The sequence below is a fragment of the Triticum aestivum genome, chromosome 7D, assembly GCF_018294505.1.
Source record: "Triticum aestivum cultivar Chinese Spring chromosome 7D, IWGSC CS RefSeq v2.1, whole genome shotgun sequence".
NCBI classification, from domain to species: Eukaryota; Viridiplantae; Streptophyta; class Magnoliopsida; order Poales; family Poaceae; genus Triticum; species Triticum aestivum.
The window spans coordinates 5132304-5151458 of NC_057814.1; positions in this window are offsets into that span (position 1 = coordinate 5132304).

Consider the following 19155-nt stretch of genomic DNA (forward strand, 5'->3'; position numbering starts at 1 on the left):
GAAAAACACTTATTCAAATAGGCCTTTATATTTTCCAAGAATTCTATATCATTTCCCATCAATTGTATGTCATCCACATATAATATGAGAAATGCTACAGAGCTCCCACTCACTTTCTTGTAAACACAGGCTTCTCCATAAGTCTGTGTAAACCCAAACTCTTTGATCATCTCATCAAAGCGAATGTTCCAACTCCGAGATGCTTGCACCAGCCCATAGATTGAGCGCTGGAGCTTGCATACTTTGTTAGCATTCTTAGGATCGACAAAACCTTCCGGCTGCATCATATACAACTCTTCCTTAAGGAAGCCGTTAAGGAATGCCGTTTTGACGTCCATCTGCCATATCTAATAATCATAGTATGCGGCAATTGCTAACATGATTCGAACGGACTTCAGCTTTGCTACGGGTGAGAAAGTCTCATCGTAGTCAACCCCTTGAACTTGTCGATAACCCTTAGCGACAAGTCGAGCTTTGTAGATGGTCACATTACCATCCGCGTCCGTCTTCTTCCTAAAGATCCATTTGTTTTCTATGGCTCGCCGATCATCGGGCAAGTCAGTCAAAGTCCATACTTCATTTTCATACATGGATCCTATCTCGGATTTCATCGCTTCTAGCCATTTGTCGGAATCCGGGCCCGCCATCGCTTCTTCATAGTTCGAAGGTTCACCGTTGTCTAACAACATGATTTCCAGGACAGGGTTGCCGTACCACTCTGGTGCGGAACGTGTCCTTGTGGACCTACGAAGTTCAGTAGTAAATTGATCCGAAGCTTCATGATCATCATCATTAACTTCCTCCCCAGTCGGTGTAGCCACCATAGGAACATCTTCCCGCGCTGTGCTACTTTCCGGTTCGGAAGGGGTGACTATCACCTCATCAAGTTCCACTTTCCTCCCACTCAATTCTTTCGAGAGAAACTCCTTCTCCAGAAAGGACCCGTTCTTGGCAACGAAGATCTTGCCTTCGGATCTGAGGTAGAAGGTATACCCAATAGTTTCCTTAGGGTATCCTATGAAGACGCATTTCTCCGACTTGGGTTCGAGCTTTTCAGGTTGAAGTTTCTTGACATAAGCATCGCATCCCCAAACTTTTAGAAACGACAGCTTAGGTTTCTTCCCAAACCATAATTCATACGGTGTCGTCTCAACGGATTTCGACGGAGCCCTATTTAAAGTGAATGCGGCAGTCTCTAAAGCATAGCCCCAAAATGAGAGCGGTAAATCGGTAAGAGATATCATAGATCGCACCATATCCAATAGAGTGCGATTACGACGTTCGGACACACCATTTCTCTGAGGTGTTCCAGGCGGCGTCAGTTGTGAAACGATTCCACATTTCCTTAAGTGTGTACCAAACTCGTGACTTAAATATTCTCCACCACGATCTGATCGTAAGAATTTTATTTTTCTGTCACGTTGATTCTCAACCTCACTCTGAAATTCCTTGAACTTTTCAAAGGTTTCAGACTTGTGTTTCATTAAGTAGACATACCCATATCTACTTAAGTCATCAGTGAGAGTGAGAACATAACGATATCCTCCGCGAGCCTCAACACTCATTGGACAGCACACATCGGTATGTATGATTTCCAATAAGTTGGTTGCTCGCTCCATTGTTCCGGAGAACGGAGTCTTGGTCATCTTACCCATGAGGCATGGTTCGCACGTGTCAAATGATTCGTAATCAAGAGACTCCAAAAGTCCATCTGCATGGAGCTTCTTCATGCGCTTGACACCAATGTGACCAAGGCGGCAGTGCCACAAGTATGTGGGACTATCGTTATCAACTTTACATCTTTTGGTATTCACACTATGAATATGTGTAACATCACGTTCGAGATTCATCAAGAATAAACCATTAACCAGCGGGGCATGACCATAAAACATATCTCTCATATAAATAGAACAACCATTATTCTCGGATTTAAATGAGTAGCCATCTCGAATTAAACGAGATCCAGATACAATGTTCATGCTCAAAGCTGGCACTAAATAACAATTATTGAGGTTTAAAACTAATCCCGTAGGTAGATGCAGAGGTAGCGTGCCGACGGCGATCACATCGACCTTGGAACCATTCCCGACGCGCATCGTCACCTCGTCGTTCGCCAGTCTCCGTTTATTCCGTAGTTCCTGTTTTGAGTTACAAATATGAGCAACCGCACCGGTATCAAATACCCAGGAGCTACTACGAGTACTGGTAAGGTACACATCAATTACATGTATATCACATATACCTTTGGTGTTGCCGGCCTTCTTGTCCGCTAAGTATTTGGGGCAGTTCCACTTCCAGTGACCACTTCCCTTGCAATAAAAGCACTCAGTCTCAGGCTTGGGTCCATTCTTCTACTTCTTCCCAGTAACTGGCTTACCGGGCGCGGCAACTCCCTTGCCGTCCTTCTTGAAGTTCTTCTTACCCTTGCCCTTCTTGAACTTAGTGGTTTTATTCACCATCAACACTTGATGTTCTTTTCTGATCTCCACCTCCGCTGATTTCAGCATTGAATATACCTCAGGAATGGTCTTTTCCATCCCCTGCATATTGAAGTTCATCACAAAGCTCTTGTAGCTTGGTGGAAGTGACTGGAGGATTCTGTCAATGACCGCGTCATCCGGGAGATTGACTCCCAGCTGAGACAAGCGGTTATGCAACCCAGACATTCTGAGTATGTGCTCACTAACAGAACTATTCTCCTCCATTTTACAGCTGAAGAACTTGTCAGAGACTTCATATCTCTCGACCCGGGCATGAGCTTGGAAAACCATTTTCAGCTCCTCGAACATCTCATATGCTCCATGTTTCTCAAAACGCTTTTGGAGACCCGGTTCTAAGCTTTAAAGCATGCCGCACTGAACGAGGGAGTAATCATCAGCACGCTGCTGCCAAGCGTTCATAACGTCTTGGTTCTCCGGGATTGGTGCTTCACCTAGCGGTGCTTCTAAGACATAATCTTTCTTGGCTGCTATGAGGATGATCCTCAGGTTCCGGACCCAGTCCGTATAGTTACTGCCATCATCTTTCAGCTTGGTTTTCTCTAGGAACGCGTTGAAATTGAGGACAACGTGGGCCATTTGATCTACAAGACATAGTGTAAAGATTTTAGACTAAGTTCATGATAATTAAGTTCATATAATCAAATTATTCAATGAACTCCCACTCAGATAGACATCCCTCTAGTCATCTAAGTGAAACATGATCCGAGTTAACTAGGCCGTGTCCGATCATCACGTGAGATGGACTAGTCAAGATCGGTGAACATCTCCATGTTGATCGTATCTACTATACGACTCATGCTCGACCTTTCGGTCCTCCGTGTTCCGAGGCCATGTCTGTACATGCTAGGCTCATCAAGTTAACCTAAGTGTATTGCGTGTGTTCCGAGGCCATGTCTGTACATGCTAGGCTCGTCAACACCCGTTGTATGCGAACGTTAGAATCTATCACACCCGATCATCACGTGGTGCTTCGAAACAACGAACCTTCGCAACGGTGCACAGTTAGGGGGAACACTTTCTTGAAATTATCATAAGGGATCATCTTACTTACTACGGTCGTTCTAAGCAAATAAGATGCAAAAACATGATAAACATCACATGCAATCAAATACTGACATGATATGGCCAATATCATTTTTCTCCTTTGATCTCCATCTTCGGGGCACCATGATCATCTTCGTCACCGGCATGACACCATGATCTCCATCATCATGATCTCCATCATTGTGTCTTCATGAAGTTGTCACGCCAACGGTTACTTCTACTTCTATGGCTAACGCGTTTAGAAATAAAGTAAAGTAATTTACATGGCGTTATTCAATGACACGCAGGTCATACAAAATAATAAAGACAACTCCTATGGCTCCTGCCGGTTGTCATACTCATCGACATGCAAGTCGTGATTCCTATTACAAGAATATGATCAATCTGATACATCACATATATCATTCATCACATCTTCTGGCCATATCACATCACATAGCACTTGCTGCAAAAACAAGTTAGACGTCCTCTAATTGTTGTTGCAAGTTTTTACGTGGTTTGTAGGTTTCTAGCAAGAACGTTTCTTACCTACGTATGACCACAACGTGATTTGCCAATTTCTATTTACCCTTCATAAGGACCCTTTTCATCGAATCCGTTCCGACTAAAGTAGGAGAGACAGACACCCGCTAGCCACCTTATGCAACTAGTGCATGTCAGTCGGTGGAACCTGTCTCACGTAAGCGTACGTGTAAGGTCGGTCCGGGCCGCTTCATCCCACAATGCCGCCGAAACAAGATAAGACTAGTAGCGGCAAGAAGAATTGGCAACATCAACGCCCACAACTACTTTGTGTTCTACTCGTGCATAGCAACTACGCATAGGCCTGGCTCATGATGCCACTGTTGGAGCTCGTAGCAGAATTTTAAAATTTTCCTACGCTCACCAAGATCCATCTATGGAGTATACTAGCAACGAGGGGAAAGGAGTGCATCTACATACCCTTGTAGATCGCGAGCGGAAGCGTTCCAATGAACGTTGTTGACGGAGTCGTACTCGCCGTGATTCAAATCACCGATGACCGAGTGCCGAACGGACGGCACCTCCGCGTTCAACACACGTACGGTGCAGCGACGTCTCCTCCTTCTTGATCCAGCAAGGGGGAAGGAGAGGTTGATGGATATCCAGCAGCACGACGGCGTGGTGGTGGATGTAACGGGTCTCGGTAGGGCTTCGCCGAGCTTCTGCGAGAGGGAGAGGTGTAGCAGGGGAGGAGGGAGGCGCCCAAGGCTGTAATGCTACTGCCCTCCCTCCCCCCCCCTTTATATAGGCCCCCTGGGAGGGGGTGGGGGCGGCGGCCAGAACCCATCTGGATGGGGGGGCGGCGGCCAGGGGGGTAACTTACCCCCCAAGTCAAGTGGGGCGCCCCCCCACCCTAGGGTTTCCAACCCTAGGCGCAGGGGGGAGGCCCATGGGGGGCGCCCCAGCCCACTATGGGCTGGTTCCCTTCCCACTTCAGCCCATGGGGCCCTCCGGGACAGGTGGCCCCACCCGGTGGACCCCCGGGACCCTTCCGGTGGTCCCGGTACAATACCGATAACCCCCGAAACTTTCCCGGTGGCCGAAACTGGACTTCCTATATATAATTCTTCACGTTCGGACCATTCCGGAACTCCTCGTGACGTCCGGGATCTCATCCGGGACTCCGAACAACTTTCGGGTTTCCGCATACTCATATCTCTACAACCCTAGCGTCACCGAACCTTAAGTGTGTAGACCCTACGGGTTCGGGAGACATGCAGACATGACCGAGACGCCTCTCCGGTCAATAACCAACAGCGGGATCTGGATACCCATGTTGGCTCCCACATGTTCCACGATGATCTCATCGGATGAACCACGATGTCGAGGATTCAATCAATCCCGTATACAAATCCCTTTGTCAATCGGTATGTTACTTGCCCGAGATTCGATCGTCGGTATCCCAATACCTTGTTCAATCTCATTACCGGCAAGTCTCTTTACTCGTACCGCAATGCATGATCCCGTGACTAACGCCTTAGTCACATTGAGCTCATTATGATGATGCATTACCGAGTGGGCCCAGAGATACCTCTCCGTCACACGGAGTGACAAATCCCAGTCTCGATCCGTGCCAACCCAACAGACACTTTCGGAGATACCCGCAGTGTACCTTTATAGTCACCCAGTTACGTTGTGACGTTTGGCACACCCAAAGCACTCCTACGGTATCCGGGAGTTGCACGATCTCATGGTCTAAGGAATAGATACCTGACATTGGAAAAAGCTCTAGCAAACGAAACTACACGATCTTTTATGCTATGCTTAGGATTGGGTCTTGTCCATCACATCATTCTCCTAATGATGTGATCCCGTTATCAATGACATCCAATGTCCATAGTCAGGAAACCGTGACTATTTGTTGATCAACGAGCTAGTCAACTAGAGGCTTACTAGGGACACGTTGTGGTCTATGTATTCACACATGTATTACGATTTCCGGATAATACAATTATAGCATGAACAATAGACAATTATCATGAACAAAGAAATATAATAATAACCATTTATTATTGCCTCTAGGGCATATTTCCAACATTCATCAACGACCGGACAGAGTTGCAGGCACCGGAGGATAAACCGGATAACACATACTGGACTATTCACTTTGATGGATCCAGACAATTGGAGGGCTCGGGGGCTGGAGTTGTCCTTACTTCCCCTCGAGGTGACAAATTTTGTTATGTTCTCCGCTTAATGTTTCCCTGTACTAACAATGCAGCTGAGTATGAGGCTTTGCTCCACGGTCTGCGGATGGCTAAGGAGATGAACTTAATCCGGGCACGTTGCTTTGGTGACTCCGATTTAGTGGCTCAGCAAGTATCCGGTACGTGGGACTCCAAGGACCCACTCATGGCGGCTTATCAGCGAGAGGTGGACGTTATTGCTGGTCATTTCAAAGGTTATCAAGTCGAGCACATTGATCGGCGCAAAAATGAAGCGGCGGACGCTTTAAGTCGGCTTGGGTCCCAGCGTAAACCGGTGCCGCCTAATGTTTTTCTGGATGTTTTGCATAATCCATCGGTCAAGGTACCAACGGAGGAGGATCTGGCGATTCCTGACCCGGAGGCTCAGCTGGTGGTGGTTCTCCATGCCATCCCTGATTGGACATTGCCATACCTGGCGTACATGAACCGGGGCGAGTTACCAGAGGACGAAGTTCTAGCCAAACAGATAATCCGGCGTTCTAAGTCCATGGCTATTGTCAATGGCGAGTTACACCACTGCAGTGTCTCAGGGGCATTCCAGCGTTGTTTTTCTTCTGAAGAAGGCTGTGAGATCTTGCGAGAAATCCACGAAGGAGATTGTGGTCATCATGCCGGTTCAAAATCCTCGGTGGCTAAGGCTTTCCGGCACGATTTTTACTGGTTAACAGCTCATGCTGATGCGGAAAATCTGGTCCGAAGGTGTGACGGCTGTCAGTAGTTTGCACGTCGAGCTCATGTTCCGGCTTAGGAGTTGAGGATGATTCCAGTTACCTGGCCATTCGCAACTTGGGGGCTAGATATGGTTGGGCCTTTTAAGAGATCCAAGGATAAGAAGACCCACCTCCTGGTGGCGGTTGATAAATTCACCAAGTGGGTGGAGGCAGAGCCAGTGAGCAAGTGTGATGCGGCCACGGCGGTTCAGTTCATGAAAAAGGTGATCTTCCGGTTTGGCTTTCCACACAGCATTATAACAGATAATGGCACGAATCTCTCCAAGGGAGCTATGGAAGAGTTCTGTCAACGTGAGCACATCCGGCTTGATGTGTCGTCGGTAGCCCACCCCCAATCTAATGGTCAAGCGGAGAGAGCTAATCAGGAAATCTTAAAGGGTATCAAGCCCCGGCTTATGGTCCCTTTGAAGCGGACGCCGGGTTGTTGGGTGGAGGAGTTGCCTTCCGTTCTATGGAGTATTAACACCACCCCCAAAAGATCTACAGGTTACACACCCTTCTTCATGGTTTATGGAGCAGAAGCAGTTCTCCCAAGTGATATACGTCATGACTCGCCCCGAGTGGCAGCCTATGTTGAAGCGGATAATGAGAGAGCACGCCAGGATGCATTGGACCTGTTAGATGAACAACGGGATATTGCGGCAGCTCGCTCGGAGATTTATCAGCAAGACCTGCGGCGTTATCACAGCCGCCGGGTTAAAACCAGGACTTTCCAAGAAGGCGACTTGGTGCTCCGGCTCATCCAAGATCAGACTGACATGCATAAGTTGTCTCCACCTTGGGAAGGACCCTTTGTGGTCAGCAAGAATTTGAACAACGGGTCATACTACCTTATCGATGTTCGAGAGCACAAAGACTCACGTAAATCAAAGGAGGAGACTCGCCGGCCGTGGAATATAGCTCATCTTCGGCCTTACTACACCTAAGCCATAGGTTCCTACTATGTATATATTTTTGACAATGTACATATTATGATCAATATATAAACCAGCATCCTTGCTAAAGCGGGACCTCTGCCGTTTTCGTCTTATATGTCTCTTTGGTTACATGGGGGCTCACGCTTACAAAGCAGAGTTTTCCAGTAAACCGGCTTATAAAGACACAACATAGCTTGGGAGCTTCACACCCAAGGGACCAAAGAGAGCCTGTTGCTACGCACAACTCAAACATAGGTACCCATTGAGCACAGCTCACAATGTTACTTGGGGGCTCTTTGTGCACAGCAACAAAGAGTTTGAAAGGACCCTTGTAATAGGCTATCAAGCCAGGCTTGGAAGCCAGGTGTATTCACCTAAAACCCCGGGTTAACCTGCCTTCATCAAGTAAGCCACCCCGTCCAGGTAATCCTGGTATGACCCGCCGAACGTTTGACAAGTCAATCTTATACAGACCCTGAACTTGTCAAAGTTAAAACGACGATTGGTTAATTGGAGGCCCATCTTAAATGGCTTTGTCAAATGGTTTAACTCAGGGGCCTGGCAGCCCATGAAAAGCCTCGAATTTGGGCCTGCCAGCCCTTGAAAAGCCTCGACTACAAGTTTTTATTTGATTTTTGTTTTTGCAAGTTTTTCTCTCTTTTGACAAGGTTCTAAGGTAAACCGACATCTATTGACCCGGCCTGACTATAAGTCATTTTATCAGCCCGGTGTTTCTTAACCCGGCACAGCTTTCAACTATCAGTTGTTAGTACAAACTCAATTGTAAACCGAAGTTTTCTTAACCCGGTCTGGCATTGACTATAAGTCAGCAGGTTGATCATCCGGTGTTTGTCATAACACCGGCATGGTTTATTATATACCAGCACAGCATGGTGAGAGTTATCAACACTCGGGATTTGGGTTATCACCCTTCCTATAAAAACGATTGGTAAACCAACGATGTGGTTTAAATTACAGGTATGAGGTATTTTCATATTTCATTATCTTTACAGCCTTGGTTATAAACTCTGGCTTCATATTGGGCATCGTAACCCGTCCGGCGGTAAACCGCCAGGATAAGTTTGCAGTTTGTGACATGCAGAAAACAGGATTACATAACACTGATGAAAATCATAAGCAGACATGGCATCTTATGACAAAAATGGCAGTCTCAGCAAAATGATTATGCACGACGGCATAGCAGACCAAGTATTTTAAGCTAGCCTATTACAAGGCGCTTGAAACGCCTAAGAAGATAATTGATTTTTTTACAGAGGACGATGCACAAATGGTAAACCGGCTTCCGGATTATGATTCGTCACCAGGCTGACAAGAAGTTGATGGATCGTCTTGCGCCGGTTCAACCTCCTCCTCCCCACCCAGTGGCTCGAAGTCAAAGGTTGCCCAGTCAATCCCGGTTAAAGCTTGGAAGATAGCTTCGTCGCTTATAAGGTTGGACGGTTCAACGTCAGGGGCATAAGTGTGCTTACGGATTGGCGGGATAAGATTCTGCACTTCTTTCACCGATGCATCAACCTGTTTGTTGTCTGCATCATAGCTGGACCGGTGGACAGACAAGTCAACTTCTTCGGCCAATCTGCTTGCAAGCGGGCGCATCTCCTTTCAAGGCCTTGAGGGCTTCATTGTCAAATTCTGACCCGTCTTCTTGTTGGCTAGGATAGCCCTTTCCGATATCTTCCGGATCAAGATCAGCTATCCAAGCTTTGGCCCGAGTAAGTGCAGATAGAGCGCCAGCCCTTGCAGCAGATCTCTTTACCTCTTCTAGCTGGGCAGGAGTCATAAATAATTTGGCCAACGTATCCTTGATTAAGGTTGGCGGCGGTTTATTGTACGAGGTCGCGCAGATGACTCGTTGAGCGCCGGTATACAGCTGTTCTATCAAGGTATAGGCTGCTTTCAACTTCCTACGCATATCCGAGCCCAGATGAGCAACACGACTACCTGCAACGGTTTAAGAACTTGCTGTTAAACCGGTAGTTTCAAAGATGTTTAAGAAAGTCTCTTGCAAAGAGTATTTACCAAATATAGCAGAAGTCATAGCATTGATCTGATGCTTTAAACCAGTTAGCTCTTCCGCCACCGGTTTAAGAGCCGCTTCAGCATCATCAGCCCGCTTTAACAGAGTGGCCCTCTTAGTTTCCCAGTCTGCCCGCTCGCTTTTGAAGCCATCCTTTAATTGCTCCATGGCAGTTAAAGCGCCCTTCAACTCATCTTTGGCCTTGGAAGTTTCTGCTTGCTGGGATTTGATATTTTCTTGAAGATCGGCGATTTGGGAATCCTTGTTGCTCAAGTCAGCCTGCAAAAGACGGATAATAAAGTTGTTACTACTTTCTCAAAGTCCCAAGCATACAACAAGTTATACACCTGGCACTTGGGGGCTAATGCGGATTGTTTTTATCAACTTACATTTTAAGTCCCAAGCATACAACAAGTTATATACTTGGCACTTGGGGGCTAATGCATATCGGTTCAGATTCAAGGTCATGCAGGTTTAACAATAAACCGGATCATATTGATAACCGAAATGAATTTTGGAAGATAAGTTGCAAAAGATATACCGGTTCACCCTAAAGGTATAAACCGGTCTACAAGGGCTACACATGCAACATTCAAAAAATTTCCTACTGTAAGTCCCAGTTCACATTCATATTGTTGAACCAACCCTTGGGGGTTACTAGAGATGATCATTGAAGAAGGATATAAGGAAATGAAGAAGTTATTCAAAGGAACAAGTGTTTACCTCATATCGCTCTTTCATTAGGTTTACCAAACCGGCTTCATAATCACGACTTGTGTACAGCCGGTTCAAATACCCAGAATGGATGTCTTGAGCATTGAGATGAGCATAACTTGACAAATCAGTCTTCCACTTGCCTTTCTCCACAGCAGCAAATTCCTCTTTGGCACTGTGCTTTGACAAAGCGACAGGGTTGCCAGGAGTAGTATGGCCAAAGCCAGTAATCACGACATCATCTGTTGTGCCTTCAGCTGCTGTATTTGGGCTCGGCGGTTTATAAGAGGCCCTGGCTGGGCTTGGCGGATCGGCAGCTAGGCTTGGCGGATCAGCATGATGACTAGTTGGATTAACTTCTGGTGGATCAACATAAGTGACCTAACGTTGTGGCACCGGATCATCCAGAGCAATATCAGCATCTTGATCAGCAGCTTCTGAGGTCCTCCCGGTTCAAAAGCCGGGTTATCATCAGTGGGAGTAGTCAGTTTGGCCTTTTTACTGAGTCGGGCTTTGGCACTGCAAGTAACAAACAGAGGTTAATATAATAAACCGGTGCAAGAAAGCAAAACTAAAATTACTATGCTTACCCAGGGATGGTCTTGAGAGGAGGCATCTGGGTAGTCGATGAATCGCCAGAGGAGGAATTGGAAGTACCCTGATAATTTGAATCATATGGATTAAGAGGGTATCGGAAGTAACCCGCCTTGGGATAAGATTTATTAGAAGTACAAGAGACCTCTGGACGGCGTTTTCGAACCGGGGTGTCCGGTAAACCGGAGGAGGTAACTTGTTGGCCACTATGCCGGGTTGTGCGACGAGCTTCAGGGTGATGTGTCTTCAAATAAAAGTGTGGATCCAAATAAGCGAGGGGATGTGAACGTTTTACTTTCCAGACTGCGCGACGGAGTTTTCGTACTAGCACATGATCTGAATCGGAAGAAAGGGGAATTACCTCTACATGATCAGCACAGCTGGCTTCCGCATCATCCTGATAATGATCATTGTCAATAAGGTGCATGAAAACTGAGCCAAGGGAATCAAGTTCTACCTCTGATTCTGAGTCATCAACATCTTCGGCCGGATCAGGGGACTCGGCGGTTCTTTTCTTCGCTGGTTTCTTTGAGGCCTGGCTCTTAGCACGAGGCGCTCTCACCGGTTTGTCTTGTGGTTTAGCCAGTTTGTCTTGAGATTTCCTCTTCCAGAATGGGTCATTGCTCTGCAAAGGTAAACAGAAGGCCATCAGAAAAGTTTCAATAAGGGGGCGAATTAAAAAAGCAGAAAATACAATTCTTACTGCTGGCGGTTCATGGGAGGCGTAATAGGGACGCAGCCCAGTCTTGCTGCACTCAGATATCGGTTCATCCAACATCTTTTTGACAGCTTCAGTAATTTCGTCATCAGTTAGCTGAACATCGATATGACATTGAGGATCTTTTAACTCTCCTGTATACTCGCACATTAAACCGGGACGCTGGCTTAAGGGCAAGATACTCCATGAAACCCAGCAACGGACAAGATCAATGCCGGTTAAACCATTTGCCATATAGGCTCGGATCTTAGAAATCTGTGGTGCATACTTGGATCATTCCTTGGTAGTAAGCCATTGCGGCAATGGGTGTTCATTACTGAGCCGGTGAGCACGGTAACCCAGCAGAGGATTTTCATCTTCAGGAGCGGTATTCCGGCAGTAAAACCACGTTTGGTTCTAGTCCTTGGGTGGCTGTGGTGTTTGGCGTGAGGAAAATTGACTTCTTTCCTTTTCTGAATTGACACCCCGCCAAGTTCAGTGTTGGGGCCGTCAGTAAATTCAGTACGGCGGTTCAAGTGGAAGAAGTCTCTGAACAATTCGACGGTCGGTTCTTCTTGTAGATAAACCTCACAAAATACTTGGAAATTGCAAATATTGGACACAGAGTTCGGTCCAATATCTTGAGGGTGGAGTTGGAAACTAGCAAGTACATCCCGAAAAAACTTTGATCCGGGAGGGCTAAACCCTCGGTCCAAATGATGTACAAAGACAACCACTTCTCCATCTTGAAGTTCAGGAGGATTTTCAGTACCCGGGGCTCTCCAATGGATGGTTTCTTGTTTTGCTAAAGCGCCAGTCACAACATAACTGGTAAGCTGCTCTTCTGTAACCCGGGAGGGAGCCCAATTGTAGGAGAAGAACTGTCATTTTTGGTGAAAACTGTAAAAAAAAGTTCAGACGCCGGATTGCGGTTCAAGATTGATATACATAAACCGGCGCCAGGACAGTGGAAGGGATCAAATAAGGAAAATATACATGTTAAACCGGATACTGATACTCAGGTAAAAATGGCGGTTTAAGTGAGGGCTAATTGTACCTGGCGGATTGTCATTTTCTAAAAGTTAAACCGCCTACAGTGGTATAGAAGGAACAGATCTGAAAATTTCTAAGTGCTGCAGAAACAGGTTTCACAGGATAAAAGCATAATTGTGGATCTACCGCAGTTCTGAAAAAGGGGGAAAATTGTAAAACTAAAGGTCGCGGCAGCAGAAGAGCGCACATGCTCGGACGGGATCTCAGGCAGTAAAAAAATGGTTTCTGAGGGCGACAAGGGATGTTGAACTATTGCCATTCACTGTTTTGCTATCAGTTTCAGATCTATTTAAGAGATCTAGGAGAGAAAAAGGACGAACAATGAAGAACACCGAAGAACAGTGGAACCCTAATGCAGATCTGATATTTGGGAAAAGGGGTACTTACTGGTGCTGCGGGGCAGCGGAGGTGCGTCGCAGTTTATCTGGTCAAGAACAGGTTGATGCAGCGGCCTTTTTGGTGCAGATGCGAAGGTCGACGGCGGCGGCGGAGCTCGGGCTCTTCGGGGTCGCGAGGAAGAAGAAGAGATGAAGATGCAAGGGGGGAATGGAAAGGACCCCCGGTCTTATTTATATGGGCAAAGGGATAAATGACAGGCGCGAGAATCGAGAAGCCAAAGATTGGATATCTGATACAGTTGTCGCTTCGGTCTTCGGGGATTAATTAATAAAAAAAGTACTTGTAGGGTTTTATGCAAAGATGATGTCATGACGATTTGCTGTAATCTTAGAAGATGACGTCATGGCGGTTTATCAAGTTTACATGAAGAAGATGTCATGGCGGTTTACAAGGATTATAGAAGGATGTTCAAGGAATTTTTCTAAAGTGTTGAAGATTGACATGAACAGGTTCAAATCAATCTGGGGCCTAATGTTGGGGATATTTAACTACTGAGGGTAAACCGCCCAGAAGTATGGCGCTCTACCATTGAAGCTTAGAGGCCCAGGGCCCAAAGGCGGTTTAGAGCCCATAAACGTAAACCGGTATGAGATGTGTAAACTTGTATTGTAAGTTAGGAAAGGTAGAAACCGAGCCGGACACATGTATGAGCCAGCCTCGGTGTTCTGTAAACCGCCGGGCGTCAACCTGTGTATATAAAGGGACGACCCGGCGGCGGTTTAGGAACAAGAAACAACTCGAGAGATAGGTAAAGCGGATTCGCTCCCTGCTCATCGAGACCCCATCAATTCCACCACAACTGGATCGTAGGCTTTTACCTTCACCGCAAGGGGCCGAACCAGTATAAACTCCCCATGTCCTTTGTCCGGTTTAACCCCTTTTTGCTAATCTCGTTGCGATGGCTCCACGACTAAGCCCTCTTGCTAGGACATCTGACGTATTAATTCCACGACAGTACATGTATTTACTCACGGTTGTCTCTACTTCCATCTATAGGGTTCTCTGAACCCACGACCTGTCGATTTCCATCTGACAAGCAAGGAGGCAAGTGAGGTCGGTCAATGTAACTCCTTGACAAGCGATTTCTAAAACCGTCCATCTGTCTGTCTGTCGCCCACATTAGTAGCATGCGGTTGCCGAGGCGGTTACTCTAGCATCACCCGCCTGTCCATAGTCATCCGTCTTCGATCCCTCTTCGCACCACTCTCATCGTGGATTCCTCCTACACCAAAGCTCTCTGGGATGGGCCAACGCCGAAGCAGAAGAAGGAGATGACTGCCATTGATGCCGGTTGGCAGGCCGGCAGGCAGCCGGACTGCCGGAGGATGGCGATGTATCAATGGAGGATGCGGCCACGCCAGCCTCCTCGTTCGTACCACCCTCGCCAGCGGCAAGGCGATCGCGTCGGACGCGGACCTCGCGGAGCAGATGGCGTTGTTCGACTCCTACCGCTCCGCCCATGAGATCCGCCTCGCCGACTGGCTGTACCGCCAGCGGGCAGCGGAACTGGTGGCCGCCTACAAGGAGTATGATGGGGATGTTCGGCGCGCCCGAAGACAAGGACGACATCGTCGCCTCCGCCGAGGCCGCGCCCCGCCACCACGACCACAAAGCCGACATGTCCGTGGGCGCCACTGGCAGCGAGAAAGAGTACGGTAAGTCACCGCCGCTCGGATCCCAAGAAGGCCACCGCTCCTCCCCTCCCGTCGACGCCAAGCTTGGTGGGTTAAGCATCGTCGGTCGATTAGTCGCTTGACAGCGATGTGGAGGCGGACAGTTCATTTCTTGGGGCTCCGGAGGCGGAGCTGGAGAAGGTGAAGCTTCATTTTTCGGGGCTCATGGCCGCAGATGGGGAACGGGCGCCGACGATCTTTTTGTTTAGGTATTATACCTCCAGAATTGGACAAGCACCGCTTTCAGTTGTACTATGTCCGAAATGTAATGAATTCCGTCATGTTTATAGGAAATCTAATGAAAATCCAACGTGTTTGCATGAACTTCGTCTGGTTTGTATGAAAATCTTGTCGTGTTTGCACGAATTTCATCTGGTTGTTCGGATAGTGTTTGCAATGTATGCGGGCTACGTTGGATGGGAGTCTCCCGCATCCATGTCCACGGACAGGGGGTAATGAATTCTGTTATGTTTATATGAAATCTAATGAAATCCGCCGTGTTTGCATGAACTTCATCCGGTTTGTATGAAAATCCGGATGTGTTTCCATCAATTTCGTCCAGTCGTTCGGATAGTGTTTGCAATGTATACAGGCTACGTTGGATGGCGGTCTCTGGCATCCGCGTCCGTGAACTGGCCCCCTGTCCGCGGACAGATGCTGGAGGAAATTTTCGGGTCGTCGTTGCTCTCCAAGGCGGACCCGTAAACATCCCGCAACCGTCCGGACCACGCTGTCCTGACGCGAAATCCATCCAACACTGACCTATATCGGTCCGTGGAGCGGTCCGGACACAATTTCTCCCGCAAACCGGAGACAAATGTGGGGGAAGTTTGTGGAAGTCCTAACCAATCCCAAGCCCGCTTCTGACTGCCGCGGCCCACCAAAAACCCGTCTCCCTCCCCTCATGTGCTTTCCTTCTGATGCACGAGCCATTTACCGCACTGCATTCATGCTGGCTCAGAGCACGCGAAGGCCGGCATTGATGCTGCGATGTGACTGGAAGGAGGGAGTGAGGGCGACGCTGACCGACGCGACGTGTCTGCAGCTGCCCCAGCACCACTGTGGCGTCCAGATCGGACGTCGCATTAAGGATGAGCATGTGGCCCCGCCACGTCGCTGCTACGGCCGCATCGATGCGCCGTTCTCGCCGTCGCGCCCCACCGCCTCACCGTCAAGGAACAGCTACCGCCCGTCATCAAGAAGGCGTGGGGCTGCCTCCTCCACTACCTCGGCAGTCGCTCAGGCTCGTGGTCCATCGTTTCTGAGGTGGAGCACTCAGCTCGGCAGCAAGAGCGGTACGACTGGCGCAATGCTAGTCGCCGCTCCGTGTTCGCCAAGAGCGATGTGGTGCCGGACTGGGTCCGCAACGACCCAGACCTCGCCTCCACGTGGGCCGTGACCACCACGGAGATGGCCGCCAGGCGTCGTCGCCGACTTGACGGCGAGCTTGCCAAGATCGGTTAGGAGTGGTTGCTTAACGACTACTGCGCCAATGCCGGCCGTGGCATGGCCACCGCCAGGGCTCGAAAGGCCACGCCGGCAGTGGTCATGCCGGCACTCCACACGGCGCAGTAGGAGGCGGAGCGGCTCCTCCGCGAGCGGCAGGCAGCCGTTGGATAAGGCTGCCGCGGCCTCAGGCACCGTACCGCTGATGGAGGGACGACGACGTCAACTGGCACCGACGGAGATGGCGGTGCTGCAGGGCAAGGCGGCCACGCGTATATGGTTTAGGTTTTTTTTCTAGTTTGTTAGTTAAAGGTCGAAATATCGACCTTTTTATGTAAATTATATCCGAACTTGAAGGAAATCCATCCGGTTTGATCGAATTTTCACCCGGTTGGTTTGAATTTTTTGTCGGATGTATGCGGCTAGCGTTGGATGGCTCCCGTATCCTTCACGGAATGGTCTCCCACCCCGCGTCTGCGGACGGAGGCGAGAGGTTTTTTGCGGGTTGCCGTTGGAGATGGCTAAGCTTCTTCTCTTCCTTCTGCTGGCTTCGGTTCTCCCACATGTACTGTAGCGGTGCAATGTTTTTCTATTAGATCCGTCAGCATTATTGCACTAGTTAATTGTTGCTTTGAATCTTGACAGTTCGATTACGGTTGGTGGTCGTCATGCATAGCTACCGATTCCGCAATCTCATAGTAGGCCCCAAACCATTACCTATTTTTTTATCCGTTTTTAAGGCTCTTGTATTGGTCCAAATCGATGGTGTGTAGCAATGATCTTCATGTGAAAGAAACATGTGATGCACGATCATGCCCGTCCAAATAGCTGTCTTCGTGCAGCAGTGCCAACATTTTTGTAGAAGAACACATGTGGTTCACGCTCACCTCTAATCAATAACCGTGTTGACAATTTCAACTTTTACTCCCTTTGTTCCTAAATATTTGTCTTTTTAGAGATTTCAAATGGACTACCACATATGGACATATATAGACATATGTTAGTGTAGATTCACTTATTCTGCTCCGTATGTAGTCACTTATTGAAATCTCTAGAAAGACAAATATTTAAGAACGGAGGGAATAGATTATACAATTGAAGATAATGTTGCGTACGAAAAGTGCCCAACTCAAGACGATAACACGGACAAACAAGATTAAATGTGCATACGCCTACACTTACCTTACACACATGTGTATTTTTTAGTAATTATTTTTCTGCAGGAATGTATATTTTTTAGTTATGATGAAGTCGATCGTAACCTCCTTCAGAGAGTAATTTCTGAAACGCCTCGACCTGATTACATCTTCTCCGGCCCCCAGGATTGTCCAAGCCTCCAAGCGAGGCTCGGACAAAGGCGGGATGATTTTCTGAACAACCGTGAACGGTGAGATGGTGATTTTGCATTGGTTGACAATGGCGGTGCATAGATGGGGAGATTGTTGCTTCCTCTGTAAACAAATATAAAACATTTTAGAGACTCGACTGTTAAGAGGGCTAAAGACCAGTTGAGCCGGAGAGAACAGAGGAAGCTATCGATCGAAGAAGCAAAAGGCAAATAGAGGAGAAGGATCACAAACGAAAATGACGAGGTCACGAGGAAGCAACATCTGACCAGCACCCTTTGCCACCGGTGATTGACCACGTGGAAACCAAGAAAACCAATTTTACCTGTTGGAGGAAGAGGAACACTGGCACATACATCCGACGTGGCACCACAGGACTATCCACTATACACACATAAACCCAAATCCGGATGCTTCTTCTCTTAGTTCTATTGGTTGGGCTTCTCTCACTATCCACTGCGGCAGCATTATTTCCGTTTGGCTCTATATCAGCATTATTGTACTACTAGCAGTTAATTGGGCTTTGAATCTTTGACAGTTAGATTGATTCCGGTTGGTGGTCGCCATGCATTAGGGAGATGGATAACATGACCTGTAAGCAACCGATACCCACAATATTGTGGCCCCGAAATTGTATCCGTTATTGTTTTTTAAGCGCCTTGTTGTACATGAGTCCAGGACTCCAGGTCGATGATGCAGCAATGTTCTTCGTGTAAAAGAAGCATGCATGTGCTGCACGACCATGTCCAACAATTGTCTTGACAACTTGGTTTTCTAAATTAATTTTAGTTATAGTTTCTCTTATTTATCTTTCAGAAATATCTTCTCACCCATTATATTAATTAAGATAAAGTTAGTATTTGTAAAAAAAATAGCAATCTCATGGGCAACCGTATTGCATCTCTATTAACCTTGACCAAGGAAACTTTTTTGTTATGGGGAAAAGGGAGTTTTTATTGCAATGTCACAGTGTTACAATCAGGAGGTCACAAATCCTCAATACAAGGTGGAATCAAGTGTACCCACACAGCCGTGGTTCTCTCGGTGCGGCCATAGTTGGCCAATCGATCTGTAACACTATTCTAACTACGATGAATTTTCTGAGGTAAAAACTCCCTTCTACTCATTAACTCCATGATCTCCAGGATTAACTGACCATACGCTGATCTTATCAGGCCATTGCTAGATAGCACTGAAAGAGCTTCAGCCGAGTTCGACTGCACTACCACCGGGAGCAATGTATGTTGGATGGCCAAAGCCATACCTTACATAA